Source organism: Eleginops maclovinus, chromosome 21, assembly GCF_036324505.1.
Source record: "Eleginops maclovinus isolate JMC-PN-2008 ecotype Puerto Natales chromosome 21, JC_Emac_rtc_rv5, whole genome shotgun sequence".
In the NCBI taxonomy this organism is placed as follows: domain Eukaryota; kingdom Metazoa; phylum Chordata; class Actinopteri; order Perciformes; family Eleginopidae; genus Eleginops; species Eleginops maclovinus.
The window spans coordinates 16,324,294-16,349,339 of record NC_086369.1 but is presented as its reverse complement, the minus strand read 5'-3'; the positions used below and the strand labels follow the sequence as shown (position 1 = coordinate 16,349,339).

Genomic DNA, 25,046 nt, shown 5'->3' with positions numbered 1-25,046 from the left:
ATAGTTCATCCTATATTCATAAAGTCCATGATGATGTCTTTTAAAGTCTTATTTGTAATTCTAAAACCCAAATCTACATATTTTAGAAGCTGAAAACTGCATGAAAAATTGTTCAAATGGGAACTAATGTTCAGCACAACAGCAACTCCCCACGGGCTGGAGCAGAAAATGCAGAGGTTACACACTCTGCAATGCAACCCCTCAGGCTGAGTCCTTGTTCCTGCCCCCCCCCCCCCCCAAACCCCCTGAGTCACTCACCAAACCCCCCACCGGTGCAGCCCCTGTGACATTTGTGAAGCCAGGAGTCCACATAACAAAAACACATTAGGCAAATGTCTGGGGTCAGACGTCTGTTTGAATTGGCCGGATGAAAGCCACTGAGAGGGGGAGGAGGGTAGGGTGGGGGGGCTTCAGACTGCAGCTACAGCCGGGGATCTGGCTCTCTCTCTCAGATCCACGTTCAGGTTCTGGTACTGCCAGAGGACGAGGCGATTCAAGCTCCGGTTAGAACCAATCAGACGGCAGCAGCAACTACGAGGGAGGATAAAGGCTGAAATATTTCGCTTATTTTCTACGTTTTGATCCTTTATATTTGCGGGGGAACTTGTGATTTTTAATAGACCACATGTGGTCCCATCTGTAATGCAAATTAACTGTCAGTTTCTAAACAAAACAGAAGTTAAAATCTACCTTTTTATGACTTTAAAGCACATTACGTTGCAGAGTATTGGGATAATATCATGAGCAATCTTGTTATTATTGATCTGTAAGGGGACGATATTAGGAGCTGGCGGTCATGGTTATTTAAAAAGCAGTCTGGCTCAATATCATGGTAGAAAAGAGGAAAGTAGTGCCTAATTTAAAATAAGAAATACAGAAATGTTCGATATACTAGAAGAAAAGCTCATTAAATAATATGTATTCTGGAGGAATTATGCTCAACAACTCCAAACCCAAATAGGAAGTTTATCAATAAAAGAAAGCTGTGACTGTAACAGATTGAAGTTGTTCCAGTAGGCTTTAGTGCCATTTTAGGAGTTCAAAGCACACTATATCTCAGGAATTGCACATTTGTCCCTCAGAAGCTCATGCATGAGAACACAGCAGGGTGTCTCAGTGATGAATGGACATTCCCATTAGTCCCCAGTAATGTTGAACTCCTGCACACACTCAACAGCTGGGCCGATCCTCCTGCAGGGGCACTGGAGATCAGGTGATAGGCACCAAATGTCCCTCATTTTACAGAACAGCAGGAAACATGCTGAGCGGGTCGATTCCTCTGAGGACAGCATAAGCAGCTGGGCCAAGCGTGACGAGGAGGTCCGAAATAACCAATGAGAGGGTTGGGGCTATGCAGGGAGAGTGCTGACGTATCTGCCTTACCCTAAAGTACCTCATTGAGGTTTCTGTGCATGCTCCGGAGACAGCCTTCCAGATACTGTTTTCCCTCTGCACCATCAATGACCAGGAGCAGGAAGAGCCGTCTACTTTACAGAGGAGAGACCAAGAGTAGTGCATCATCCAGGAGAGGAGAAATGCACACTCCTTTTGTACAAAACAAAGCAATATCTCATCCAAATAAACCTGCTTACAAGTGAGCATCTAATTATTGACAGTTGTCTATCACAGTAACCCACATGCTGCTTCTGTGCCAGACTGTGTTTATGATCAACCTATCTGCTGTATTGCTTTTTGTCAATTAAACGTCAGAAAATGGTGAATAGAGAAATGTCCAATATCCATGTTTTTTAATCCCAAGACCTTAAGATATGTTCTTAAATGTGATGGAAAACTGAGAAAGAACTGGGAAATCTCTTATGATGCCACATTTTAGAGTCTAAAATCAGTATTTTTACATTAAAACTAACCTTAAAAATAATTTAAATGATCCAAATAGTGTCCCATTATGTTTTTGTCGATCGACTATCGGTCCAATCGTTTCAGCTCTAGATAACACAACTTATTCATAGTACAAATGAACTTAAATGGCCCCAACAAGTCCTCCATGCAGAAGCCCCTTTGTGTCCGTCAAAGAATAAAGTCAGAAACTGTTGAATGAAGTCCTTTGCATTCATTATTCCACCGGCTGTTGTCTGGCCTCTTCACATCTTCTGCTCGGACTAGTGTATTTAAAGGGTTTTAGGAACAACATGAAATGTTTGCATGGATATAAAGGCACCTGAGCAACTGCTGCTGTAACACAAACATGAATTAAGTACTTTTGCATTTGATTTGGGACAGTGGAGGAAATGACCGTTTTTCAACTCTCATATTATTAATGAAAAATATATTGAAGTGAGGATGGATCCCAAACACACATTTTAAAATGTAACTCGAAGCATAACGTTTGTAGGACAGGACTTCATTACTCAGAATTATATTGTTTACATTAACTAAATATAGCGATTTTAATGATGTGTTTTTGATCAAATCTAGACTAATTGTGCAGCCCTAAATTACACTATATGTGACAAAGGGAACAAAAGCTATGACAGATTTTGAAATGGGATTGAAGTTCGATGCGGCTGCCAAACGCCTGAAGGGACATCCCTGTGTCTCTTCTTGAACTCTGTCAGAGACAGCTTTGATACGTCTGTGTGACTCACAGATTATTTTCCTGATTAACCTCCAGCTGAAGGAGCACGGACGTGATGAACCGCCACAGCATGATGATGAACGCGTGAATCACCGATACCAGCATGCTGAGAGGCATCCGGGGCATCGCCTCTGACTTTAAAATAAACACCAGGTTTTGTTTTAAGGGTTGCACTGAAGGGGAAAGCTAGTGGGAGACATGTGAGGAGAGTGTGAAGCGTTCTTCCTCTCCACTCTGTGACTCAATCGCTGAAGCCCCAGGTGTTTTCTGTTCTCAAAACAGCTCAGTACACGACTCTCAGAGGCAGACAAACACTCCTCTGAAGAAACGGTTGCTTCCTGCAGCTCCACAGACCTATAAATAGCTCAGCAGCCTGCCATGGAAACAAACAAGCGCCGCGGATCGGTTACAGGAGTAGCAACTTTTTATAGGTCACAAAAACTTCCAGTTGCCAGGGAAACAACGTGGAAGAATAGCTGGCCTTCGGGACGCAGAACAGGTAAGACTGGTCCGGGCGATTAGAGGGCCCAGTCTGCTTCAATGGGACTCAGGGTCGGGGTAATTGAGGCTGCTGCACCTGGACCGAGGCACCTTGAGCGGCGCACAATGGAGGGCGAGGACAATGGTTGAACCAAAGCCACCGTCTGAATTCTTATTTCCATTTTGACTTGGGAAGGATCGGCCGTTCTGCAGCCAAGCTGGAGTGGAATGCACTTGTTGGTAAAAGGTCAAAAAGGCTGGAAATGAGATGGGGACTTCAGGATGAAATACACAAAAATACAGGGGAGACAGAGCTGGGACAGAGCTGGGTTAGTGGCACAAACAGCAGGAATTTTAAGAGTGTTTTTAAAGATTTTTAAGGGTTTCTTTGACCCATACTTCTTTTGTCCTCCTTACCAAAGAGAACCCTTATTACACTTCAACATTTCCTAACGCTTCAGACCTTTTATGCTACATAAATGGAAAGCAGAGTCTGTTTTATGTCACCTATTTGCAAATAAAAGCCATGTATGTTCATCTCATGCTTCTCATAATTATTTGTGCACATTAAAAGCTTTAATACTTATTTTTTTGGGTAGCAAGTCGCATCTTACTTTCTCTGAATTGTTTCTCCACATGCCTCATCATTCATCTAATTTATCCAAAGTGACTGCATTAAAATATGAAGGTACAACCTTAAAAGCCGTTAAGGCTTTTGACTGTCAGAGCAGCCGTGAAGTGCATGATGACGATGCAATTTACAAAATGACAAGCTGGCTGAAACCCTGCCCTAAAGAAGCCCCGGACTCTGAATTATTAATCGCCTATTGATAAGCGCCTGATAAACTCGGCTCACAGTCACAATGACATTCCTGCCCGGGGCCACTTGTCTGTTTCCGTCAGTCGAAACAAAAGTTTGCAAGATGTGAAATTTCCTCGTTTGAATCACAAAAGGTAATTGTTTTCGGGTAACGTATCGGCTTACACCGCGCTCTCTCTCTCTCTCTCTCTCTCTCGCCCGGGAACTCAGAGTAGCCTCGTTGCATGCCAGATAATTACAGCTTCACACTGTGTGACAGTCCACAATCTCCCCTGCTCTGTTGGCCCGCCACCAGACCCTCTCATGTGCCTCCACGAGGGGAATCAACATGATGGAGGTATACAGACATCGGCTCAGGATTAAACTTTGATTACTTCTCTGCCTTTAGGTATTAATATAGAATCCATCAAGCTGGAAGAAACAGAGCAAACATTAGGTTATATTTCGGGGGAATGGCAGTCCTGTGGCATGCTGTTTGATCACAAGGTGGACAAGATTTCTACAGAAACTAGAGCATGAGAACCAATACTCCAGAACGTTTCCCAGGCTTCACTACATTTTGAGCAAAAAATCCAAGGTGCAAAGAGCAGAAGAGCTTATTAACGACCTTGCTAATTAACACTGCTAACAGCTAGCGACACAGAGGTAGCATTATTACTGTAAGTTCTTCGGATGCATTCAAGCAGTAAAAAATGAGTAGTGTGCACAGTAAATGATGCTCCTTTTCAACAAAGTAGACACATTAGAAAACCTAAGCATGACTGAATTAGGTATTTGTTTACCACAGAAATAAAGGCCTGAAACCAACATGATCAATAGAATATTTCACGTGATTTTGCAACAAATCCATGATGAAATTAGCAGGAAGACTAACAGCGCTAACAGTGCTAACAGCTAACGGCACAGAGGTTGCATGGAGTTAAATTGGGATGCATTCAAGCTCTATCCAGTAAAAATGACAATTGGACAAAGGTTAATTACAATATAATTGTACTGTTTCTGCATGAAACTGGAGGCCGATCATCTTGAGGATTATCGTCATTGCATTTCAATGTGACATTGTATTGAAACTGCTATACTCGTATGATGTTTAAGTATCCTTTATACATATTTTTCTGGATATTCGATATAGATTCATGTATATATATATTATAAAATGTTTGTTTTTACATGTTATTTTATTATGTACTGCCTTGTTTAGGTGCTGTATCTCATTACTATCCCAAATTTGGATCCAAATAGTAATGATTACGATATTAAATTAGAAATTATTTGCAAAAACTGGTATGAGAATTGTCTAATTTCACAGGTTTTCGTACAGCATTTCTACCACCCTGACGTCCCTCTCAGTGAATGCATAATACCGCATGATTAGTGTTGATGCTACTTTAGTGATATAATGCACGTTATCGAGTTACAGAGCAGCTCTTCTGCCTGACCTCTGGTCCTCGTCTGCAGCCCCGCCGCCTCGGCCAGCTGCAGAGCACTTAATAAATTGCACCTTTAACAAAAGCCAAAGGTGATGAATTGAAAAATGTTTAGCCCTGCTATGCATTATTAACGCAGCCTCTCCCTCAAATCGGCCGCCGATGAATAATTAAAATTAATCTCATTATGGGGAGTTTTCATTATGGGATAATTTAATTAAATGAAAGCCTAAGGACCTCTAAGGGCCTGCAGCCGCGAGGGCCCCTGTGCCCTCTAACGGGGCAACAGAGAGCGCTGGTAATGCACAGGATCCCATATATTATTTAATGGATCCCACTCAGTAAGGACGGATCAATGATCACTCGTCATCCTCATCAAAGTGTTGAAAGCATTCCTGAGCTGCAGGAACCAAAAAATACATCTGCACCCGAGCAGCGAGCAATGTCACGAGGATCAGCTGTGGATATTCTGCACATGGAAACGCAACACCATGGAGGATGCACGTTAGTGAGGGGAAAGCACGCAGGGTGCAGGAGGAACGTGCAAGGGTACAAGGTGTACATCTGATACCAAACAATAAATGATATCAGAGTCAAATGGGAGCCATTAAAGACCGTCTCAGTGAATAAGAGGAGGGGTTTGTCTCCATGCAGGAGCACTTAAGCACTGTAATTATCACACTGCAGTGAGGACACACACTCTGCAATATCTTCACCTCACGTGGGTCAAAATCCTGCAGGCAAACGCTCTATGATGACATATTTAGAGGGTTAACATCCCCTTTAAAAGCTGCTTTATGTTGAGCCCTCTCTTCACACAGACTTTATTGTTATTGCCAGGCTTCTACAAATGAAATGCATGCGATTATTCAGCTTTAAACACACTGTGGGAAACGAGTGATGATGAAGAACACATGTGAGGGACTGGCATTAGGACGTCTCAGTATGTGTGTGCACGTCAGGAAGGAGGAAATCTTTAACATAAACATTAGCATTTTGTGAAAACAACTGGGTAATTAGTTTAGGGCGTAATAAGCTGGGGAAGGCACACAATGAAAGAAAGCATTCTGGCTTTAAAATGAATAAAAATTGATTGTGTCCCAATAAAAAAGGAATTGGCGGAGTGTTAACTGGATTCCACACAAACGTCTGTAGCAGGCCCCGGCCGCTCCGCTGCGTGCTAATGCAATAGAGAACACTTAGCAATAAATGCTCCTCTCTGATGAGCTCACAGAGGCTCTCCAAGATGGCCTGATGAAATTGTAAAAATTAGATTTGAGCGAGCTGCTAATGACTCCTAAAACAAAGGAAAATCTCCAAATAGAATTAGCCTGCCCTCTCCTCCTCTAAATACATCATATGTAAATTACTGTCATTGGGAGAAAGATGCCTGCCTGGAAGGTAGAACCTTCATTAGAGATCTCCCAAGGTTTGGGACTCGACCGAGAGCTCCTCCAGGACATTTAGAAAGTTTCCAGTATTTAAAGGTACTGCTCACATCAGGGACTTTATGTCAGTCAAACTGGTGCTTTTTAGTCCAGAATAACACAAGTATGATTCAAAATGCCATTCTGTCAATGCATGCATGTGTTTGATTTGAAATGCAATAGCGAGTAGTGTGTAAGAGCAAGGTAATTGAACATTTCATCCAAAAAAAATTACATATTAGGTCACAAAAACACATATATAGTTACCAATTTTATCAGAGACTGACTAACTAATCGATTTTTGGATTGAATTGACAGATCTGTAGCAGAATCATGTAAAAGCACAACTTTAAATCTGGTTTTGACTAGAGATGTGCTCAAATAGCCTTAGAAATAAGATGTTTACCATGAAACAAGCTATAATTGAAATCAAAACAAGACATTTAAAGACTACTTTTAGATATTCTGACATGGTAAAGAGCAGATGATTAATAGATAATGACTATAATCAACAGCTTCAGCTTTAAACAATGCACTTCAGTCACTCTAACTCAAGACAAACACCACCACAATGTGAGCTTAAGGGGACACAGCTCCTGCCAGCAGGTATTTGCTCTCCTGCAGAAGCCTCCACTTATCCAGTGAGTGGCCTTCACTGCTCTTTGTGCAGGTTAGAGAGAGCAGACACGTACGACAGCTCTGCAGGAATCACGCAGCAATTAGAGCGGCTCAGAGGTGTGCGCAGCAACTGCTTCCTAATGCAAACACACAGCTGCAGCGGCTCCGGGACGCTGGCTGCTCCTCAGGTAATTCACTGATCGCTCCATTGTTCCACGCTCATCCCCGCTCAATCACCCGGCTTTGCCCAGAGATTTAACCAGCTTTAAGAAAACCTCCGACAAATATGAGCACAGACCTCACAGGCTCTCCCTAAATAAAGACACCCTGAATGTCAAGAAGTAGAAGCAGTTTAAATATGTTTCCTAAATCATTATTACACCAATGTGTTGAATACTCGATTCTGATTGGTCAATTACAGCATTTTACAGTCCATTGTTTATGACAGATCAATGCTTTTTATGCAGTCTTATTAGATTTGAGAGTTTTCATTTTCTATCTTGTGTTTTACTAGGAATGTTTCAGGAAATTGCAATTCTACCTTTAATTTTGATTATTACACACAGCAAGATGAATATTATTATTTGGCAAAAGCAATTACAAATGTTTTAGATGAATGATTAATTACTTTAGTCCTTACTTTTAACTTTATTAAGTACGTAGCCTTGTAATAAGCAAACATGAACCCTGCTGGGCAGTATTCTTTGGATTCAGACTGCACACATGTCCCCTGCAGTCTGTGTGTGTGTGTGTGTGTGTGTGTGTGTGTGTGTGTGTGTGTGTGTGTGTGTGTGTGTGTGTGTGTGTGTGTGTGTGTGTGTGTGTGTGTGTGTGTGTGTGTGTGTGTGTGTGTGTCAGATGGACCAGCAGTCAGTGTGCAGCTGTGGGGTATTTCCAGTGTCCATGAGCACCTTCCTATTAATGGGCTTCAAGAAACTCATGACAAACAGTGAGTGCACGTTAACTCTCACATGCAATCACTTCTTATTAAACCAAAGCAGGCAGATATTATATATCGTACCTCCTCTTTTCTTACTAAACTATGGATATAAAGGCAGTAAACAACGAGTGGATTCTTCATTTGTGCAGATAAATCCATGTTTTTCAGGTGGATTAAACAGTTTCCTCTTCTTTAACGCCTTTTTCTTTCTTTCTTTTTTAATGACGCCAGTAAAAAAAGGCAAGCGTGAACACGTTAATTTCTACACCAATCCCAAACTAACACCCTTGTTTGACGCTTAAAACATATCCAAAAATACCAGTATTTTATTTAGAAATAAAGCTATATCCATTTTCTAATAAAGGGTTTTTACAGCTTAAGGACAGATGGATGAACAACCTTTTAAATCCTAGTCAGAATTAAATCTCAGGGCAATTATTTGCAAATATTTTCCGCTGTCCGGATTTGCGTGACGTAAACTGTACGGGATATTTAGTCCATTATTTTTTAATAACTATATTTTTGCAAGAGATTATTCATAGAAATGTATTTCCCATGTTTGAGCATTTTAAAGGCTTTAATTTAAGACAAATACAAACCAATTAAAGACTCAAATACTAGATGAAATGAGTGCAATCAATTGTAAATGCAGCAGGTGCCTCATCCCTGCATTGATGGCCCTGATGTTCCTGAAGGAGCGCAGCGGCGGATTACAGTAATTGAAAGTCCATACTGCGACAGGAATAACCGTTCTCACACAGGGCCAGACCCTCTGGTGCCGTTTGCTGTCTGTTGGCGAGAACTAAATATATTTTCTGCATTCTGAGCGGCATTCCTGTCCGACGCAGACGTGCCAGGAGTTAACAGAGGAGGAGAGAAAATAGCTCCCTCCGCCTGCAGACATGTCCAAGATGGGCGTCTGTTTGTTTGCATGGAAGTAAATCAGAATGCACGTCACTATCTATCCACTTTCATCAGCCTGCGTGAGTCAGATGCACAAATGGACGGAGTAAAAGCACTTCTGGCGGGGAGTAATGTCTAAGGGTTTTAACACGGAGCCAGAATTATGTCACCCGCAGCACCTGTTCTCCTCCAAAACGTCACCGGCCTTAAGTAGCTCCGGCACGGATCCAAAATGTGAACTTCTGAACTGCAGAACTTTCTCATTTGGGCAGGAGGAGGAGGAGGAGGAGGAGGAGGGGTGGAGTAATAATGGTGTAATTCAGTGGTGGTTTAGAGGAAGGTTTACATAAAGGAGGATCTGCTCTGTGCCTGTCAATCGAACGGACTTCCTGTCACCTCCAGACTAATGAGAGACTAAACAGCAGCGGAGGAGAACTCTGTCCCAGTAGCACACTGGGAAACAACCAAGAGGGCTGAGAGCTAACAGAAGCTTTACTTCTGTCTGATTTGTGCAAATAAAATCTAATATTCTAATATTTTCTAGAGAACAATCAAGAGTGATTCAAAGTCATCCACTTCCATTTGGAGGAACCCTATTTCCTTTTTTTGTGGACTAATCAATGAAGGATAATGAGAATTTTTGCACCACCCTCCACAGATTCTGCCTCACATCATCGATCAGAATCTGTCTCAGTTTGGATCCGGGTCACAGATATAAGATGGATATAAATCAGGAATACTCCTCCCTCTGTTGAGGGACAAAGCAGCTTTTAATTTAATCTTTATTTCTTTTGGACGGAGGTCTGAAATAGCAGAGCGCTGTGACCACACACACACAGCTGCTGCTGACATCACCGCGCTGTGAGCCAATTAGCCGCTCCGCCTATTAACAGGAAGTGCCATGAATGAATGGAACACGTAAAAATAGACGGAGCTTAAAATCCACAGCCAAGGGGTTTAATTAAGGATTAATACAAGATTATAAATAACAATTAGTGTTTAATGTGTTAAATATTGATCAGAATCATTATTTTCATGATGTATGAACTTCTTCTGTCTTCAAGGTTTTTCTATTAATCGATTGATGAAACGTCATCAAATGTCTTGCTTTTTTGTGGCTGTTTTTAATAGATTCAATGGGGATAATTGTATTATACTTTATTATCATACTGATTGTTTCCTGTTCTTTGGTACATGACATGTTTTTAAGTGTTCACTGTAACTCAGGCCACAGTGAACACTGTTAGTTTTTAAATCAGGAATATCTTCTTTTTTGGTTTAACGAGGCTTTTTACATTTTAGAGCTTATACCCATTTATTTTTGGGTATACAAAATTACTTCTGGTAAAATCTTACAGAAAAAATTATAATAATGGCTAAAGGTTGATCAATTGAGGAGGTTTCATTCATTTATTTACTTGGTTTTGTTTTGGGGATTATCTCTGTGTTGTGACTCTCTGTTTGCTTCATTTCTTCCACTTTTTTAGTATTTAAGATATTTTAAACTGCATTCCCTGCACAACACACTCCCCCAGTTAATGAAACAGGCCTTGCAGTGGTGCATCACGGGAAGCGGAGCACCATGCTGTGTTGGCCTGGATGGTTTTAGCTCTCTTTCAGGCCTACGTGCTGACAGGGGGGATAACAGAGGGAAGAGGGCCTCCGGGGGTCCTGCCACTCATCTGACCCGATAATCCAGCGACTCAGAGTCAGTCTGCACGCCGTAAACCAACACACACCAGGAAGTAACGATTCAATCCACACAAAAATATCTCTGAAATTTGAAATGCTATATTCTGTATTTTCTGAGGTAATAAGAAACAGATAAATAATTGCTAAATGTTGTAGAAAACTCATTATTTAGGAAGTTTTTCTGCAGAAATGGCCTCTCAAATATGGCGATTTGAGAGGCTTTTATATTGTTTTAAGGTAAATATCTTTGGGTGGCAAAACAAAGCGTTTAAACTATGCTCTGTTATTTTATGGATACCTGGTTCAAAACACTGATTAAGTGTACACTCTTTAAAGTCATGTTTCATAAACCTTTCACAAATCTAACATTTAAGCTTGCCTAAATATGGAAATGTCATGCTTTTCTCTGCAGTACATATTAAAGTGAATGTCTTTGGTTGTTCAGGTTACAAAACAAGACGTTGCCTTGGTCTTTGAGAATATTTGGAGTATTTAACGATGAATAATGACCTTTAATTGCAGCTCTATGATAAACCTTCTGTATGCCTGTGTGCGCTGCAGTAAAGAGGAGCAGCCCGGTCCTACTGCAGCATGTGTGAAGGTGTCGATAACGTGTGAAACAGCCTGTTTTTCTGCTGCCTTGACTCTGATGACATAATGCTGCAGAACCCAGGTGCTGGGGGCCAGGTCCCCCCCCTCACACTCTCACTTTAATACACCTATTGAAGAACAGCAGCCCTTCACGCCGGGTTCAGCAGGAAGAGGCAGTAAAAAGGAACGGGCGAGCGCTACAGTATTTCATAATTAATAGGTAGCAGTGAGAGGGGGAGGGGGTGCACGCTGACGTAGAAAGATCAACAACGAGTAAAGTGATCGTTCATCCTGCAGGGGATCACCCGGTGCCGTTTGTTATTCCTTCCACGAGAAACAAAACCAAACCCGGAGTGAAATATGCATGCAGCGTTTTATCATCTCTGATTGCTTTAGTTGGAGCTGCTCCTCTCATTTGTAACTGCGGTGGTCCCGGCCTCGGAGCGGGTCGCCACCTGCGAGCGGTACTGTAAATTACTGGCTGGGCCTAATTGCCCATGTCCGCTGGACTGCTATAAACCTTGAGCGCTGTGCTAACTCTGGTGTCAGGCGCTCCATCAGGAGCTCCAGATTTATCCGCCTGCACTAACGCTGAGAAACACCATCTTTTTGCATCTAAAATGAACCCGCTATTCTTAAATGAAACAATAATACGACCATATAAGGCACTTCCTCTCACTGTGGGAGGTGCACGATGCATTAAAGGCCCAGATGTTGCTCGCACTGACCCTACCTGGGGGGCTACGGTGCCATTATGCCAATCAAACAGAGTAACACTTGATCAGTCGCAGGCCCGAAGCCGGCTGCAGAAGCTCAATTATTCAGTCACTTACCTCACACAGACACACACACGAACACACACTCAGCAGCTTTAGGGTCAGCGCCACTCCCTCCTGCATGGACCTGACGGGGGAAGGACAACAGAGAGAAATTAGGAACATTTTCAACCGAAATCAATGCATTTTTAACTTCTAACACTTCAGAAAGAGGAAAAAGAGACTGGTTGATTAATTAAATCTGTAAAATACGTATTTCTGACCATTAAGATGAACTATTTCGTACAGCATGCATGAGATTTAGCAAAGAAAACATTCATCTATGGCTGAAATGAACAATTATTATAATTATCTACAATTTCTTAGGATATTTGAAGAACAATTTGTTGTATGAAATGTCAGAAAAATAGAAAAAGTCCAAATATGTCTTTGAATGGTTATTTTGTCAGTCCCAAAAATATTCACTCTATGATATACATTACAGAAATGCAATATATTTAAATATTTAAGAAGCTGCAAAGCAGATTATATGACATTTTCATGAACGTTTTATCAGTTTTTACTTATTCATTAGTCAACTTGTTGTTGCATCTCAAATAACAGGGGACTGGTTGGTGAATGAATCAGTAAATATGTATTTCTGGAGAGGAAGTAAGAAAGTCACCATGCAATGATTTAATCTTATATATTTTCCATTCAATTCCTTGCATTAAGTGCCTGTATATAGTATCTGTAATTCAACTCCTTTCGTCAGCAAGCAGAGGGAATGTGTGTGTGTGTGTGTGTGTGTGTGTGTGTGTGTGTGTGTGTGTGTGTGTGTGTGTCTGTGTGTGTGTGTGTGTGTGTGAGGAGTATAATGGCCGACTGAGTCATAGGTTATAAAAAGCTGTCATTAGGGATTTCTGTCCTCAGAAGCTCATCACACAGCGCCGTGAATTATTTATTACTCTGGAAACTCAAGCGGCCGTTACTCAGAGCGCCCGGTTCCCGCTCCCTCCCCAGGCCTGTTTAATAAAAACCTAATTAAAGAGCCCATTTTATTAATCTCACTAATGTGGTGATTTTTTATTGGATATAAGTAATGACACCGCAGCGGAGCGTGCGGCTAATGAGGGCGTCCATACAATCACAGTGTTTGTGTGATCACGAGGAGCACGTGTTTTCTTTGCCCTCAGTCCAAATGACCCCCTCATTAGAGCATTAATAACGGACTTATTCTAATACATGGCGTAATATTTTAGAGATAGGTTAAAGAGTCAAGCTTAGTATCCGATCAAAACTGTGCCTTAAGGGTGAACTAAGAACAGGAAACGTGAGTTAAAGTACGGAGGGTAGAGTTTGAAATATTAATGCTTCACAGAAATGTGTCACTTGTTCCATTATGTGGTGAACAGTTTTAAAGATATGCCAAAAAAGTATTAAAGGAATGCTCTTCCTCAAAAAACTTTCAAATGCTTTCCTAAAAAAAACCATTTCTGCATCAATTTCCCTCAGATTTGACCTTGAATTCTTTGTTTGTATCCCATTTCAACAAAGAATAATAAACCTTTCAAAATGCTTAGTGAACGTAAGTTAATTGGGGATCAAAACTATATTAAATTGCACAAGAAAGGACTGAAAAGTCTTTTAAATAGTCGATTTTCCTATAAAGGTGCATGTGTTTTGAAAGTAGTGAGCATGCAACATCTGCACAGGTTGTGTGAGGGTTTGTAAATGTGTGTTTCAGATAGTTGTTGCAGAAGTAAAGGTATTACTGGGTGAGTAATTGATGTAAAACCTTTCATTTTTAGGTGAATTATTACCTAGAGAAGACCTTTTAGCGTGCATTATGTTATGAGACGCTAATATGCCCTTAAGAAAACTACAGATCTCCTTAAATCAGTTCCACTTAAATGTTTCCTCTCTCTTTTGATAGCAGAGTCGATGCAGATCAGCTCGGGCGTTTCTCCTCACGTTGTTTTGTTCTCAGTCTATGAAAATGGTTAAAAATCCCGAGGGTCAGTGAAAGCAATCCCTGCTCTCCGGCCGCCTGCTCTAAGTCAGCCAAAACATTCCAGACATCAAACGCAGCGCTGCCCACCGAGGGGCGTTCAGTGTCCCCACCTCCACGGCCCAGGAGGACGGGGTTATTTGGATAAATTAATTTCTGGAGTCTGTCTGAGTTGCAAAAACAACCTCCTGCCTGACAGCAAATTAGTCTTAACTGAAAAACCCAGAAAATGCATAAGGGTAAAGAAAACAGACGGCACAAACTAGCTCTTCTGTTTACCGACTGCTCGGCTTCGTCTCTGCATGTCTACGGAAAGTTCGATAAGAGCGTAAAATATGTCGTAAAGCTATCTTCTGCAGGCTGTAAAACACACATGCTGTGTACAGAACAGTGTAAAAGTTTAACAACTGTCAGTGGTATTGAAAGATGTAGAATTGAGATGTCTCGAAGACTTTATAAGAGCACAGACGGTGAACACGGGGGGGGGGAGGAAAACGGTTATGGGGGGAAATTATGCAAACAGATGAAGACAATCCAGAATTAATGGTCCGAAACATTTTCACAGATCTGTCCAAGGACACCATCGGGGAGGCGGCTGGCCCCAGTAATTGGAGGAGCATGTAACATCAAAAGTGAGGAGAACAGACCGGAGAAGTTCCCTCTGAAGTCCAGTCTTAAAGAAAACGTGAAGCACATGTACAGTACACCGGGAATCTGGTACATGTGTGAATACAGCGTGTTCTGCTCATTGCTGCAGACATGATACATCGCAGTGTTCCCGCTGTGCTACCACACTTTAGAACATTTCCAAATCGTCCAGGCTGCAGCTGTTGCCTCTCAGGTCACACACTGAACACACAAAATGCAGGAAAACAAAACAAGATGTTCCACAGGGTCGATGGAAGACGGGCCGTAAAATATATATCATTCAGAGGATGTGAGATCACCCCGTGAAAAAGAAAAGGCTTCAAATGTAACGTCTCAATGGATGGGTTTTGACTGAGTTCATAAAATACCTGATGTTTCTGCAGGAAGGCAAACCAAGGACGGGACTGAGGCCTCATCAGATCATGACTAAATCTCAATAGTGTTGGTCTTACTAGTATGACAAGAATTATAATCAATCAATTAGGTAATCAACAGAAAATGGAATATAAACAATAGTTTTTCCAGCAAAAGTAAGTATAAAACTTCCCCATACAAGGATCCTGCAGACTGACAAACAAAACGAGCCGGAAACGTAACTTCCTTGGCAGTATTTGCATTTCCTAGAAAGCTGTCCGATTACCATCATCAGGACTCTATGAACCTGACACCTCCGGATTATTTGAGATAAGACTAACAAGATGGAGACAGCAAACATGGTGTGTGTACCCTACTGCAGTGTGCTGCCACTGTGAACACACACGGTCTATGCAGGAGAGAGCCAACCCTCAGCTCTGACCTCAGCCTGACACTAAACCAGGTGCATAAACACGGCCGCTTCATAAACTGACATTCAGACATCGGAGGACTTCTGATATTTGACAGCTCGGTTCTCTGAGACAAAGGAAAACATCCAATCAGAGACCCTCCATCCCAGCTGATCCAGTGAGAGAGCCCCGGTCTGCAGCAGAGACTGTAATCATGATGGCATTACTTTGACATAACCTACACTTCTGTCCCGATGATGTGCTCGGGCTATAGATCATGAAAATGAGCTCAAGTCGGAGGAAAATGAAGACAAACTGTATCGCGCTGGGATGGGAAAAGCAGAGAGGGGAACACAATCTTTCCAAGGTCCTCCGGTCTGAGGGAAGAAGTCCATGCATGCTTGAGTCAATCCAACATACACTAACTGAGGAGAAAATGTCCATTTTTAACCTGCGATCCATCACTGTCAAGCACGGTGCGCAGCGAGAGAGGAAATAATTAGACAGAAAAATGACTGCAGAGAAAACCCCAGGAACAACTGCTGTTAACTTAAGGCAAATTATATTTTGATAAATGTTCTGTATGCAACTTGAACTACATGCATCTGCAAGGAAAACATGTTAGACTTACACAATGTGCGTTTTAGGGAACATGACAGACAAAATATGTATACAAATGGGCATAAGAGTATTGCTAATCAAACTTTTGTGTATGAAAGGTCAGAAAACAGTCCATCCTAGTGTCAGAATATCTTGTTTTACCAGTCCAAAACTCAAAGATAGTCACTTTAATCTGATTTAAAACAGAAAAGCAGTCAATCTCACGTTGAGACAGCATTATCTATCGTGTTTGCATGAAAAGTTACTTTTTAACCACGTAAATGATCAAAGCAGAAGGGAGACTACTAATTGTTGCAGCTGTAAAGACATAATAGTCTAATAACTGCATTTAAATACGTTTTTTCAGTCGATTCAGATCTATTCATAAAGCTGCACCATGCAAGTGAACTCATATGTCTACTGCCTGGTAAACAGCATCTAAATGATGGAATATAAAACAGTGTTCGATACTTATTTCAGGGTAATGCAACAAAAAGCCACCAAATGCTCTACAGGAAAGGTAAACACTTCAAACACAAGGCCTTAATTAGCACTGCTGTAATTTGGACTGATCCCTGTGCAACAGCTGACACTAATTAGCTCATTAGGATGCTAATATTAAAGCTAATGCTGCCTGTCTGTCACAGCTGCTGTCCACGCCCCTGTTGGACATGTCTCAATACACGCTGTCAGTTTACCAAACAAGACAAACAAACAAGACAAACAAACACAAAAGTAAACAAAACAAAACACAAGTGCGTCACATGTACCTTTCTCCCGGATCAGCTTCCTGTCACCACGCGCAACAAGTCTCCGCGCGTATCTCCGAGGAGTGAAATCTTCAGTGACACAGCAGCGGAGGGTTACACTGACATGACAACATAGATCATCGTCCGTCAGTGCGCGCTTGGAGAGCAGCAGGAAGACACTCTACTGCACACTGTGAGTGACGTGTTAGTTACATGTTAAAACATATCATAACACATTCAAACTCGACTTGTATGTTGCGTTTGGTGAACACTGCATTTGTTTTACATGTCCTTTTTCATTCTAAAGCGTTAATTACGTGCCCCTTTTATTCACTTTAACTCCTCTTAACAACACGTGCTACGATCCTCACATACAGTACACTACACTCTCCTTGTGTCTCTGGGTGTAAACTAGAGCGCCACCTGTAGGTACCTTTGTTACCATCAAGGTTTAATGGTTTTCTGTTGGAACATTATCAGTGACTTAACACAGCATGTATTCCTCAGACTCGCCTCATCTTTGCTTCTTTGTTGAGAAATACTTTACATTTTCTAGGCCTCTAAGAAGGATTTAAAATCAAACATTCTGCAGGAAATTGTAATGTTTGATTGTCAGACATGCAACCTGCAGTATGACGAGAGGAAACAGGTAGATATGGCTTTAATTTAAGGCTTCACGTGCAAAAGAAAAGCTTTATTATTGACAAATTAGCTGATAAAATAGGGATTTATTGCACAACTTGATATACTTCCACAGTGCAAGAAGTAGAGGGTTGAAATATATTTTATTTAAGAGTTTCTGTAGTGTTAACCTCTTTGAATTGTCAAACTGCAGCACACAACAGGCTATATCAGGAACATGTACTTGATTTTAAGACTGCAGTTGACTGAATGCAATGTGCATGCTTGTGCGAGAGGCCTCCATGCAGTAAAGCAATTGTCCTTCTACTCCTTTGATAATATCAACTCATTGGACGGCATGATTGGATGGACAGCCGCTAACAGCCTTCAGCGATACATCACGAGACAGTCCTGATGATTTGTTGCATCAATTGACTGTCCGTGTAATCTGATTTGGGTTTGGAAATGCACTCATCCGAAGGTTCCCGTGCTGGCCTTCATTTCAGCGCGCAGCCCACACACCTTCAGATAAACGGCTCCGAGTGGATGAAAGTGCCACATATCCTTGAGAGCATTTTTTAATTTCTTGGTGCTCCATCTGTTGAAATGATAAAGTGCAGCCATAATGGAGTGCAACAAGATTAAATTAATCAGGTTTGTCCATTACACCGCCGCAGGCTCCTCACAGATGATTGCAATTTTCTCTGTCAGGCCCATTATTGTGGGATCTGCTTAGTGGCTTGATGCAATTAAAATGGACTTAATGTAAATTTAACAATACAAATAACACTTCTGTCTGTGTATGTTTGAGAGGGGCGCGGCTGCAGGGTCCTGAAGTGCAACGGTAAACACCCACTGTAACCGTTTTTAACTTCAAACAAACCAGGGGGCTATTTGATTAGCGCCGGCTGCGTGATCAATAACTGTGTTTTCATGTTCTCCGTGATGTCAAAGGATCCGGTTGCACAGACCACCCTTGTCTGGACATGGGCAGTCAGGAACACAACACCTTCCTCCAGCGGATCATGGATCATGTGAACCTGCAGAGGGGGGAGTTTAATGGAGTAGCTCTGATGAAGGCAGCTAAAGTGCACGCCCTCACTCCTGTGCACGAACCCCACGCTTCAGTACAGTAGGGGAGGCCGACTTGAGAGAATTTTATTAATTTTCCCCGGAGCTGATCTAATAGGGCCCTGATTGGCTGCTTCCTCCTGCAGGATGGGGTCACTGCCAGGGGACGGAGCCCTGCAGGATGTGAGCTTAACGGGAGGAGGTCTCGGCCTCGCGCCACAAAGCTCCCACCGACACTTAAACACGGGAACGGCGGAACTGTCACGCCAAAAATGTCACATGCTTTTTATTCTCAGCACCTCTATAATGTTTGATTTATGCCGTACAGTAAAAGTATAACAATGCACCGATGCATTCCCTATGCATGGAGACACTCCTACACAGTTTTCTGGTGGAGCCACATCTGGTTTAAGGGATTCCTCTGGATTTGGGGGCAGCTGAGCTTTAGGTTATTGTGGCTAAATGAAGAATTACCATAACCAATCAGACAATGCAGCTTATTACATTATGTGGTGCATTTCGTCTTGGGGTCAGGCTGTATTCGTCTCTGATCGCGTTACAAGTGAGACACACCCTCACCTGCAGGAAAGCACATTTCTTTAATACAAAAAAGGCAGATATGCATTTTCTTTTTCCCCCTACAGTGAGACGTGTAGTGCTTTGTGTGCAGGTAACCTGAGGAGGTATGCACCAGTGTGTTTGTTGCAGACTCCTTTTCACACGCGGTGCATTCCAGCGGTCATGGCAGGCCAACAACAAGCCAATCAATCACCCTCTGTACAGCAGTGATGCAGAATAGGTGTCACGTTATCTCTTCTGTTCGCCACAGGACAGCGATGGGAGTCAGAGAGCGAGACAACAACATGCTTCAAACAGCTGAGGAATCATAAAGAAAGTAACACGTAATTCCGCCCAATATCATGTTATGTGGTTAATATGAGTCACTGAACGACGAGCACGCACAATTTAAGAAGCGTTTTCACTCGCTGCTTGTTATACGCAGTAGAACAGGAATCTGATACGGCTTTTATATGATTACAGTATACTTTATTGACCATACAAAGCACATTCTAGCTAGCCCAAACTTTAAAAGTGAAGCCAATCCAAAAGTGCTTTTACCTGCATTTTCTCAAATGTCCAGCAGGGGGCTCCTCTGATTGTATGGAGGTCTATGAAAAAATGATCGTACTTCTTAATTGATTTTTTACTTCGTTAAACATTTCCCTGATGAGTTTATGGTCTCAATCTCTAGATTTAAGTCGTGTTCAATAAATAAACCATGTTATTTTGTAAATAATGGTCCCATTCGGAGTGAAATAGGGTAAAATTGTATGGTTTGGGTGTGTGTGTTGTCGTTTTACACCTTTAACCCTTTTACATTTACAATCACTTCATGATTGTAAATGTAAAAGCTACCGTGTGAAACTTCCCCAACCCTAATATCATGGAAACAAATGATATGCTTCATAAATACACATGTGGTGTGTATAAAAGTGCTTATTATATTGCACTATTGATTAATACCCAACAATGCTACACGCTGCGTCCCTTGGTAATTAATTAGCATCCGTGGGCATTCAGCCCGCTTCACATCTGCTCAGATATACAAATAGAATAACAACCGAAAGGCTTTGATTCATTGCTCTGGTGGAAAAGCGACCTTGAGGTGATGGCTGTCCGGGTGCCAAATCAAATACCCCTGCAGGTATGTGAAACCCTGAAGAATGTGGCTCAATCTGTCCTCTATCAGCGGTTTTATTGGAGAGGAAGTATGGTCAGTGTTTTTGAGAGTGGAGCGTAAAATAATGAGCCGCCCATTCCAAAAAATGCTTAATACAAACACACAACCACCGGCATCGGAGGCCAGAAATCTCTCACAAAATAAGAGCCTCGGTCCTGCGGGATGGCGTAAAGCATGGGAAGTTTGTGGACCTCCAAACCTACTCGCTATGTGTGTATTCTTTTTAAAATGATATGAGGAAAACTGGAACTCAACGTCAGACCTCTTCCTCGCCCTTTCGCAGTCATTGGGGCACTTTTTGGCATCTACTAAACTTTGCAATGCACTTTTCTTTACCATTGCACTATTAAATTATCACCACACCAGAATGCTTTTGCCTGGTAATAGAAAATCCCTTTTAGAGGAAATGGTGTGTGAAGGTTAAAGATGTCATTACTGGAGAGGGGTTTCCTTACTGGCTCTTCTTCTTGGATATAATGTGATTTCACTGAAGTGCCAGCCACAACCATCGTCTTTAATCCTACTCTCTGACACCATTTTCTGCCAGGTTTGCCTCACATATCTGTGGTATTATACCATAATATAATAACTGGTAGAGTACTTGCTTATAAAAACATTATACATATGAAAAAGAGTGCTAGTAGACCTGCTTTAAAAGCCTTTATGTGTCACTTACAGGTACTTTCTTACCATAAGGTTGTGTTTCATGATGTAATAGTTCTTGAAAAAGACTTATTGGATTTGTAGAGCATCCACCCTGCTGTTTTTAAATAATAAACCTGCCATAAGTAAAGCCCAGAACACGTATACCTTCAGCAATGTATTGAAAACATCTATACACTGCAGTGGGAAACACTTTGACTGTAAATGTGTTTGCCTCAGAGCAGTAGGTCAGCTATAGGTGTGGTTGAGTCTGCAGAGGGATAGTGATCATGTGGATTAAACTGCATTTAGCCACACTTGTCTCTTGGGATTTTCCTCGGCTACATGCAGGCAGACCCCGAGCCAAAGCCCGGCTCAGTATTTTGACAGCGGAGCCAGAAAAAACAAAAGTGTTTTTGCTTTTCCGTCTGAAAGAAAAAAGGAAAGAAAATGAAGATGTATTGGAGAGAAACGGTAGTCCCTGCGCCACTGCCTTACTCAATCCATATGCGAGGCTTAGAGGCAGGAAATACCCACAATTCAGTGTAATCAGGGCAGAGGCCGCCTACACCATTTGGAGCGGACCTGGTGGAACTGATTGGGCACCATTAGGGCACCGTGAATACGCAGAAACATTTTCATACAATCAGAGTAATGGAAGGGAACAAGGTCTATCTCCCATGAACATGTAAGTAGAAATGGATTAGTGAAGGTCTCTCTTTATGACTCGTTCAGGTCAGATATGTTAGCACTTGCTCCTCAGTTTAGGTACCAATGTTTGATCAGTGCGAGGAAAGGTTGTGTGAAATCTCCCAGACGTGCTCTGAATCACAAAGGGAACATTTGTATTTTATCCTACAACTCACAAACTGACTGCCTCCCTACCAACGTTCAACCACAAGTGAAACCTCAACACGGCAAATGACAACGCGCTTCCATACGAAGGCAGCTTGTGTTTGACAAAGCGGTGGGTTTGTTGCACGATGAGGGAGAGCTGCTGGCACGGTAAACCATAATACCACCGGCTGTATCCGTGTCAGGAGCAGAGAGGGGCTTCCCCCGGCTTATTGTCCGCGTAGCTTGACGTTGGTGGAATTCGAGGAGTCGGCATGTTTACTGATACTCGGTTTTTGGTTTGTCCCTTTTTTGAGAAATAATTGCGGAGGCCGAAGGAAACAAGGGGAGCGACAGCTGATGTGGTTTTGTCAGAAAGGAATGAACATCTGCATCAGATTTAACATGCGGCCCAATAAAGACCGAAGGCTCTGGTGACTTTCTCTCTGTCTCTTTCTATTGTTAGGTCTGTCTCTCACTCACAACCTCAAGTACAGCAAACATGCATTATCTGAGACCTCCAGCAGGGGGCGACTCCACTGGTCTCAATAATAGAAGTCTATGAAAAAATGTCCCTACTTGTCCCTTGATTGTTTCTTCTGTAAACACTTTCCTGATGAGGTCATGGTCTCAATCTTTAGTCTTCAATGCAAATAATGATCAGATTTAGAGTTAAATACACAAAAAAAGCATATTAGGGCGGGACTATCTTTTGATTGGCAGGTCGATACCATGGTGTTTTCTTTTTACAACTTTAACGTTTTTATTTTTGGTTTATGCTTCTTAAAAGTGAAGTGTAATATTTCTGTAGTGCTTAAATGTCCTGTCTAGTGATCGATTTTACATAACCCCACTTCTGGTTGCAAAAAACCAACATGGCGACAGCTGAACGGCCAAATTGAGGCGTCAAAAAACCAATGGTTGACACAATGGTGACTACACCCCCTATTTTTAACAGTCTTCCTCCCTGTTCTCCCTCACATGATTCAAGAAGCATCATCCTCGCACAGTCTGAACGCTGAGTGATTCTTCTCTGCCGCCACACAATAACAGACACACAGGCCTGTAGATCTGGAGCAGGAGAGAGGGCTGCAGTAGTTAAATCCTTGATTTGTACCTCTCAAAACTCTCACAAGTCCCCCGGTGCCCCTCCACCCCCGCTCTCCACCTCCCACACAATTCCCAGGTCAACAGAGCTCTCAATATGAGGCGCGTCTGGTCTACTGTGACAGCATATGGTTATCCACTCAAGGTGTCCGGAGACGCCGGGTTTTAATGCACTTCCAGTAAACAATAGAGTCAGGGGCTTATTCAATCAGAAGTGGGTACAGCGACGCCTCTTACTTTGCTCATAATCTTTAAAATGGTTTATTTCCTCAATACTTTTAAAGTTACTCATCTAACGTCTGCAGCAAAATATCTGGCAGAATAGGAGCTGTACGTCCTGCGAGCGAAGAGTAAACACTCCAAATTAGACACTGATTACATCATGTTTGGAGTCGGGGGGCTCCGATGGCATCACGTGCAGTTTGGTGGGCGCTGTCAGTTACCTTTAAGAGCACGGAGACGATGTTTACTCTGGGAAAACAAGTGTACGTTCCGCCTGTTAAAGGCGGGACTCCTAAAGTGCTCGGCAGCTCGGTGCAGATGTTGGCCGTGTAAACATATGATATTAGCATGATGTAAACCCCGGGACCCTAACCCCTTTATTCATAATGTTCAAGATGACCAATGAGACGGATTTTATGCCATCATACTCTGTGTCGGATTGGATGATAGACAGCCTGTCCTGCTGTGTGTGTGTGTGTGTGTGTGTGTGTGTGTGTGTGTGTGTGTGTGTGTGTGTGTGTGTGTGTGTGTGTGTGTGTGTGTGTGTGTGTGTGTGTGTGTGTGTGTGTGTGTGGAGACTGATAGCATCTCTGAGAGGCAGCTCCCCTGGGCTAATGGGGGAGTTATCCTATTAGAGACCCTCCTCCCCGCTCATCAGGGCTGCAGAGAGAGGAGACTAATGGCCACACAGCCCTCTGTCCGTCGGGAACACCGGGAGAATTCCCCGCCAACGGATTATCCCGAGAAAAGAGGAAGACATTATATCCGTATTGAAGTGAGGGAATGTTATTAATAACACACTTCTGTACATTATTCTACGTGCAGAGTTTATGGTGACTTTATGAAATGATGCATTTTTATAGATTGAGATATGCATACTGAAGTCTGTCCTGCTCCTTTGTACTTCAATGTATTTCAGGGACAAATGCACTTTTTGCTGCAGTACTTTTATAAAAAATGCAAATTATTTAGCATATTTATGCTATTAAGTTCTGGTTTACCTGTAAAATGAACAGTAAAATGCTTCTTACAGATAAATAAATTAACCAATATTATAACACACAGTATTATAGTTGAATATTACAGTTGAGCAATCACACAGGGGTCATTTTTCTGTACTGTTATTCAGAATTAGACTCTTATTTACTGCAGATAAAGTGAGGAGAATGGACTTAGATATAAAAAAAATACTAAGTATGCACAAGTTATTAATTAAAAGAGAACTCAGTTAGAACAAAAAACTTTGACTTTTTATACATTTAGCTGGTTTTACTTGAATACTTTTTACCCTTAAAGGAGTATCTGTGAGAAACAGGAGATGCATGAAAACACTGGCAGTATAAAGACCAGTGTACCGTTTTCCCATCAGGTAGGAGCACTGGGAACACTCCTCTTCTCCCTCTTTGCACCAGCCTCCTCCTCCCTCCCAGCTGACTCCAGGATCGATTGCCCTCTCAACGTGTCGGCCCGTTAACCTCGCTCAGCAGGAAGGACGCCTCAGATAGAAAGCATCTCGAGCAGGTCGGGGAGAAAGGTGAGGACAGCTTAACGGACTGTCCCCAATAACATGCCCTCTTCTGTTGCTGCTAAAAGACATGTCTCCTTCCTTATGGCCCTGAGTCAAAGGATGAGGGGGGGGGGGGATAAATTACAAAGCCACATTAAGCTGTGACCCGGGGCTTTGAAAAACACAGAGCAGCTTTTCCTCATGTGAGCCAGAGACTCAGAGACTCAGAGACTGAGCAACGGGTCGGCCGTACTCGTAAATTAAAGACCGAAAAATAAAC

At 42.2% G+C, this 25,046-nt stretch overlaps 1 protein-coding gene across 3 annotated transcripts in view; it reads right to left on the bottom strand.

Moving 5' to 3' along the window:
• eya1 (EYA transcriptional coactivator and phosphatase 1) overlaps positions 1-17,151 on the bottom strand; it is a 64,418-nt gene extending 47,267 nt beyond the window's left edge. For all 3 annotated transcript variants that reach the window (XM_063874002.1, XM_063874003.1, XM_063874005.1), the window contains exons 1-2: positions 17,043-17,151; positions 12,328-12,397 (exon numbers count right to left, since the gene is read on the bottom strand). The gene's annotated coding sequence lies outside the window, so the exon portion shown is untranslated. The remainder of the gene's footprint in view (positions 1-12,327; positions 12,398-17,042) is intronic.
• Between the last annotated feature and the right edge of the window lie 7,895 nt (positions 17,152-25,046).